The sequence below is a fragment of the Lolium perenne genome, chromosome 1 (genome assembly GCF_019359855.2).
Source record: "Lolium perenne isolate Kyuss_39 chromosome 1, Kyuss_2.0, whole genome shotgun sequence".
NCBI classification, from domain to species: Eukaryota; Viridiplantae; Streptophyta; class Magnoliopsida; order Poales; family Poaceae; genus Lolium; species Lolium perenne.
In genome coordinates this window covers 157,485,453-157,491,484 of record NC_067244.2, presented here as the reverse complement: position 1 = coordinate 157,491,484, position 6,032 = coordinate 157,485,453, and positions in this window count along the sequence as shown.

The following is a 6,032-nucleotide window of genomic DNA, read 5'->3' as shown; positions in this document are numbered from 1 at the left end:
ATTTTGGGCAATTTTTACACAAAAGAAAGCCCTATATGGGCTTTAAACTATAAAAAAAAAGAAACCCTAGACAGGGTTTGCGAGCACGGTGGCCGCCGGTAGTACTACCCCCAGTAGTACTCGTCGTCGTCGGCGTCGATGACGACGACGCCCCCCGGCGGCGACGCGCTGTTCCGGCTCGAAACGCCGGAGGGCACCGGGGACTCCAGCCAGGGCTCCCACTGCGCCCTTTCCCAGGCGGAGTGCGGGTTCGGCGGGCTCGCCGGCTGCGCGGCCGTGCCCTCCGCGCGGACTCCTGCCGGGCTGCTCCTCCGCTGCGGCTGCAGCTCCGCTCGTAGCCGGAGCGTGGCCAGCGCTCTCCTCCTCCGCCGGGCGCGCGGCCCGGCGCTCCTCACTCCTCCCGAGCGCCGCCCGACGCGTTGCCTCCTCTGACGGCGCGCCGGCTCGAGGAAGGCCCACGCCTCCGCACAGGCGTCCTCCTGGGCCTTCTGGCCGCCTCCTCCGGCACGGAGCGCGCGGCGTCTCGGCGAGGTGCGGCCATTTGGCCGGCTCGTCGAGATCGCTCTGCTCGCGGACGCCGCGAGCGCCGCCCTGCAGCTCCGGGTCGTCCTCCTCCGCCTTAGCACGGGGCTGGTGCGGGGGCGGGGGCTGCTCGCCGATGTAGAGGCCGCCGGGCGCGGCTGCCCGCCTTCCCGGTGTGCGCGCGGTGCGCGCGAGGCCGCGCCGTCGCGGAGGTGAAGCACGTGTGCCGACGCGCATCGTGCTCCACCTCGAACCACAAGTCCCGATTGGGACTTGCGTCGCCGTAAGCGGGGTCCTCCTGGAGGTCCGCCGTAGGCTGCGCGCGGCGCTCCGGATCTCCGCGACGCGCGGCGCCGGAGAGCCGGGTTGGGCGGCACCGAAACCCGATGCGGGCTTAGGTGCCGGCCGTGGGGAGGTGCACGTCCCCACGGCATTGGGACGCCGGCGTCCCCGAACATCTGCGCCACCGCTACGGTGGACGTAGATGCAGTCGTGTCTGGCGTCGCCGGCGCCCCATGGCGAACGGCGCCGACGCGGCGGCGCCGCTGCCGGCCTCGTGGTCGTTGGCGGACGGCTCGAACTCGCCGGGGCCATGGCGGCGCGGAAGCTTCGAGCTCGCGCGTGCGGCCGGAGTGGAGAGTGGGGCCGGATAGGGACAGTCCCCTTCCCGATCCTCATTTAATAGGGACCAGGGCACCGACGGGTGGGCCAGCCACGCGGACCGGCGGACACGCGAGGACGCCGCGTGCCATCCGCGGCCACGCAAACCCGGCCCAGATTTGGGCCGGGTTTGCGTCGTTCCGGACGCCGCGGCCGTCCGCTTTTGCGGTGCGTCCCCGCGTTGGGCCGGGATTTTATTCGGATCGACCCATCCGGACGCGCGGGCGCGGGATGGGTCGCCCCGTTGGAGATGCCCTAACTCCCGAGCCTGGCCATACTCAGGTGTACATGGAGTACTACCTCCGTTTCAATCAATAAGACAATATGACGCACACTCTTTCTAAGATTTATTTTGATCAAATAAATTAAGCAACAAAATATTGATTATATTGTACGTATTAATGGTGCTAATTTTAAACCAACATTTTTTGTATATTTAAAATAATTTATATTTAAAGAAAAACACATAAACGAGGGCTTTTTATTCATTAAAATGGAGGAAGTAGTTCGTATCTCACAGGTCTTCTCGTTTTAGAGATCAAAGTTCAGTTATCCTATAGTACGCCAGTTGTAACTGAAGTTAGTTAACTCCACATATCCATTTAAGTGATACTCCATAGTACTACAGCTGCACTACTGATTAAAGCCGACAAGTTACTGGTGTGACCTAAAGGTTTAGATGAGGGAGGACGCGTAAAACGACAGCTTGGCATCATCACCTCACGTATCAATATTCCGTGTGTCAGGCGCAGCATGTGTAACATGTCCGCTGTCGGGCCTAGCATGCCCTAGTTGATCAGAGATGGGCCTTCCCTTTCTTCCCGTTCAGTTCACCTACAGGCAAACCGCGCAATAATATCGTCTGAGACTGAGAGAACAGTAAACTGCCTTTGTTACAACTTACAGGACTTGCATAGATGAACGTAGGGTAGGTACATGTGCTACGTGCCCGAGATAGCTTCTAGCATCTGTCGAACTCGTAGTAGAAATAGACTTTGGTACGTACGGATGACATGGTGCTATCGTGATGGCGCCGTACTACACGTACGTATGTACGTGGTGCTACGGCTAGTTCGGAACATGCATGCACTTATGTGCGCGCGGTGCATGCATGCACTATGGAACCCAAGGAAAGCTAGGCGTGATGGGTCGTTCGTTAGTTACCCGTCGATCACATCACGGCACATGCGTGCGTGCTCTCACGCATGCAGTCACTCGCCACGCACGCCCGTAATATAATTGGCCTCTGCGCGCGGCTCCGGGCTATATGAAGAAAGATTCCTCGGGCCCGGCCGGCCGGGCGCCAGGCTGCACGTCGTGACAGCAGCCGATCGACCGGCTTCGCAAAATAAACGGAAACTTTACCGGTTGTGGCAGTCTGCGGGAAGTAGTTCGAAATGAGGAGCAACGGTGCGCGCCAAGCAAGCTACTGCGGCAGGGGCTTTTATTGCGTGCCGAGACCGGCAAAGAGACGAGCAAGCAGCCAGCTCGCTCCGGGACGGATGGATGGGCATTCAACACCGCCACCGGAGCTTCCCCGGAACGGAACCTTTCTTGGCCGGGTGGCCATTCCTGGCGTCAGACTTTCCTGCCGTGCCTGCCGGGCTGTACCAAGAGCCCCCGCGTCCAGACTCCAGAGGCAGCATAATTTCCCGGTCAGGATGAGGAGTACTACTAGAGCATCTCCAGTCGCGTCCCCCAAACCGTCCCCCAAACCGCGCCGGATCGAGCGTTTGGGGGACATGTTTTGTTCGTGCCGCGTTTGGGGGACGTCGCTCCCCAGCCGTGTCCCCCAAACGCCGCCCCCAATCAGAAATTCAAATAGATGCATTCAAAAGAGATCGTTCCCGCCGATTTGTCGCGATCAGAGTAGCGGCGATCGATCAAAGTACTGGGCGCGCGATCATATTTACAGACCGGTGGTGCATGCAAATTAGAAGAAGGGGCAGGGGTTGGTGGACGGCGTCGTGTCCTGAGTCGACGCAGGCCGTCGAGCACGACGACCTCGTCGCGATCTGCTGTTCTGTGCATGGTGCGTACGCTCCGTCGCCGACGCGAGGCCGACGCAGTGTAGCGATGAAGACGCGTCGGCTTGCTCTTCTTCTTGCCGCCGCCGCCAGGGCCGCCGCGTCCGCCGCCGCCATTTTGGCTTCGATGTCGTCGAGGATCGGCCTTTGAAGAAGTTGTGCGCCGCTCGCGTCGGGAGACATTCCCTCTGTCGACGTTCTCGGCGGGGACATGTCGTCCTGCGTTTCTTGAGCTCCGGCTTCTCCTCTTGCCTCTTGAGCAGCTCGGCCCACCTTTGGTCGGCCTTCTTGTCGCGGGAGATAAAGGTCGAGGAGACGTCGGCGAGGCATTTCGTGATCGACGCTGCGTCTTCTCGAACGACGGCGTCGGCCAAGGCGGCCTTGGCGACCTTGTTGCCGATAGAACGCCCTGTCGAAGTTGCCGGCGGCGCGTCCGGATCAATGGCGTCCTTCCCCAGACGGCGACAAGCGCGTCGGCCGCCATTTCTCATTCATTTTGAGCTTGCCATAGCAATGCATCGGCGCGAACGGCTTATGCCCATCTGAATTCCTCGCGTAAACCTCCATGGCCCTATCAAACTAACCAAAGGAAGCGTAGTCATTTCATCGAACACAATGTAGGCGCTACAGATTATGGAAGAAACAAGTCGTACCGGTTAGGCGACGTCGGCGCCGGCCGCCTCGGTCTCTAAGTCCCGATGGTACCCATGGAAGGAGTTCACCGACGCCCGGATGATGGCCCATCGCGTCGACATTGCCTTTCGGCTCCTCTTCATTGTCACTTTACGGTAGTCGCTGTTGATGAGCTTGCGCTCATCGAACTCGGCCTTGATCCTCGCCCAATACTTCCCGCCTTTTTGGTTCGCGCCGATGATGGAGTCATGGCTCACCGTCGCCACGACTCGCACGGACAAAGATCTTCCGTAGGCGTCCACTTCGGGCCTCGTGTGCCCGACGCCTTCTTCTTCTTCTTCTTCGTCCTCACGCCGTCCGCGTCTACCTCCACGAGATCATCGTCACCGGCACCCTCGTCGTCCTCTTCGTCAACGCCCTCTTCGTCCTCATCGTCGTCCTCCTCGTCGTCCTCCACCCTCCTCTTCCTCGTCGTCCTCCTCCTCAACCCCGTCCTCCTCCTCAAAGACCGGCGCCGTCGTATTCGAGCGGACCCTGCGGCCGGTGAAAGGGTCGCCGTCCGGACCGAGTCCTGGCTCGCCTTGCTCGTACGCCGGGGAGTAGAGGTTGTTGGGGTTGAAGCCGCCGTGCGGCGGCGCATCCTGGTAGTGCGGCGACAAGTTAGGCGTCACGCACCGGGAGTGGCGGAGGGGCCGTCGTTGTAGAAGGCGGCTTGCGACGGAGAGATCACTCCGGAACGTACACCGCATGGACGTACTCCATGGGCTCGCGTTGGTGGCGGCGATACACCCGGCCATTACGTGCTGGTGTGGCGCGCACCGAGCCTTCTTCTCCAGCTCCACCGCCCTCCGTCCTTTCCGCTCCGCCGTCGATAGCTTCGGCGCGGGCAATCTTGTCGCCATTGATCTTCGGTCATTCCTTCAGGCTTCTTCTTCGCAGCCGGCGCCTTCCGCGGCTTCGCGAACGGCGCTTTCGCCCCTATCGTCGCATTGCCCGGCGGCTTCTTGGCCGCTTTCTTCGCCATCTTTTTGGGGGCTGTCGGCGGCGCCATGAAATGGGGAGAGGGTAGCGGCGGCGGGTGGACGGCGGGAGGGAGAAAGAAATCGGCGGGATAGGAGAAATGAATCGGCGGCGGGATATGTTTTGGGAGGCCTGTGCGCGGCGGTATAGGCGCGATTTGGCGGGAGCGGCGGGATTTGGCGGGAGTGTGAGACGACTTTTCCCTGTGCCGCTGACGGGTCGGCCCCGCGTCGGTTGGCCTCGCTTTTCGTTGTGTCCGGCGTCCCCGGAGCGTCCCCTGTGGGACGGGGACGGGCTCGGGGCGCCGGACACCGTATGGGGCGCGCCGGACAAAAAAGGGCTTTGGGGGACGCGACTGGAACGCATTTTCTGTCCGGCGCGCCCCAAATCCCTTTGGGGGACGCCAACTGGAGATGCTCCTAGGGATATGCTTGCCTTTTCTTTCCTTGGGCGTCCACTGCTTCTTCCGTCCATCTATGGGGCGACACGAGCCGCAGGGCTACAGCTCACGGGATCACGTGGTGCGCACGGCGTGTGCTCATGCGGCAAGAGACGGGGTCGGTTAGGTTAAAGTAACATGCACGGCAGATTCTTCTTCTTTCGTTGAATTAAAGGTTACTAGTAGATTACCCGCAACAAAAAAGGTTACTAGTAGATAATTCGTGTTACATGAGTAACCGTTTTGCTACTTCTCGTGCTTAGTCAGGTTCTACATAGTTTGATTCCATTTTGACTCGTGCATATAAATTGTAAGTTCAATTGTAAATAAGTTTTTTCTATTGTAAATGAGGTTGCAACTGAGTTTTTATTTTATATTCTTATTTTTGGATGCATGGTTAGACGGGTTCTAACCCTTTTAGCGCTTAACGCGACATGCAGCTAGCGCCACCATCCGGTCCCACCGCTGTCGCGCTCAATAACTTCTCTGGCCACGACCTGCTAAACCACGCGTCTCGTCGACGAGGGCAGGCGTGCTGCCTCCCTCTCGTCTGCCTCACCAAGCTCGACCCTGACCAAGACGCAACACGTCTCTCGTTCCTCCCCCAACCCGACTCCCCTGTTCTCCCAGACCCAGGGCCGGCTGGCCCCTCCCCTTCTCTTCTCCGGCGGTGGCTAGCGTTGAGACGGGAGAGGGTCCCTCCCTGTACAGCAGTAGCCTAGTAGTTTTAG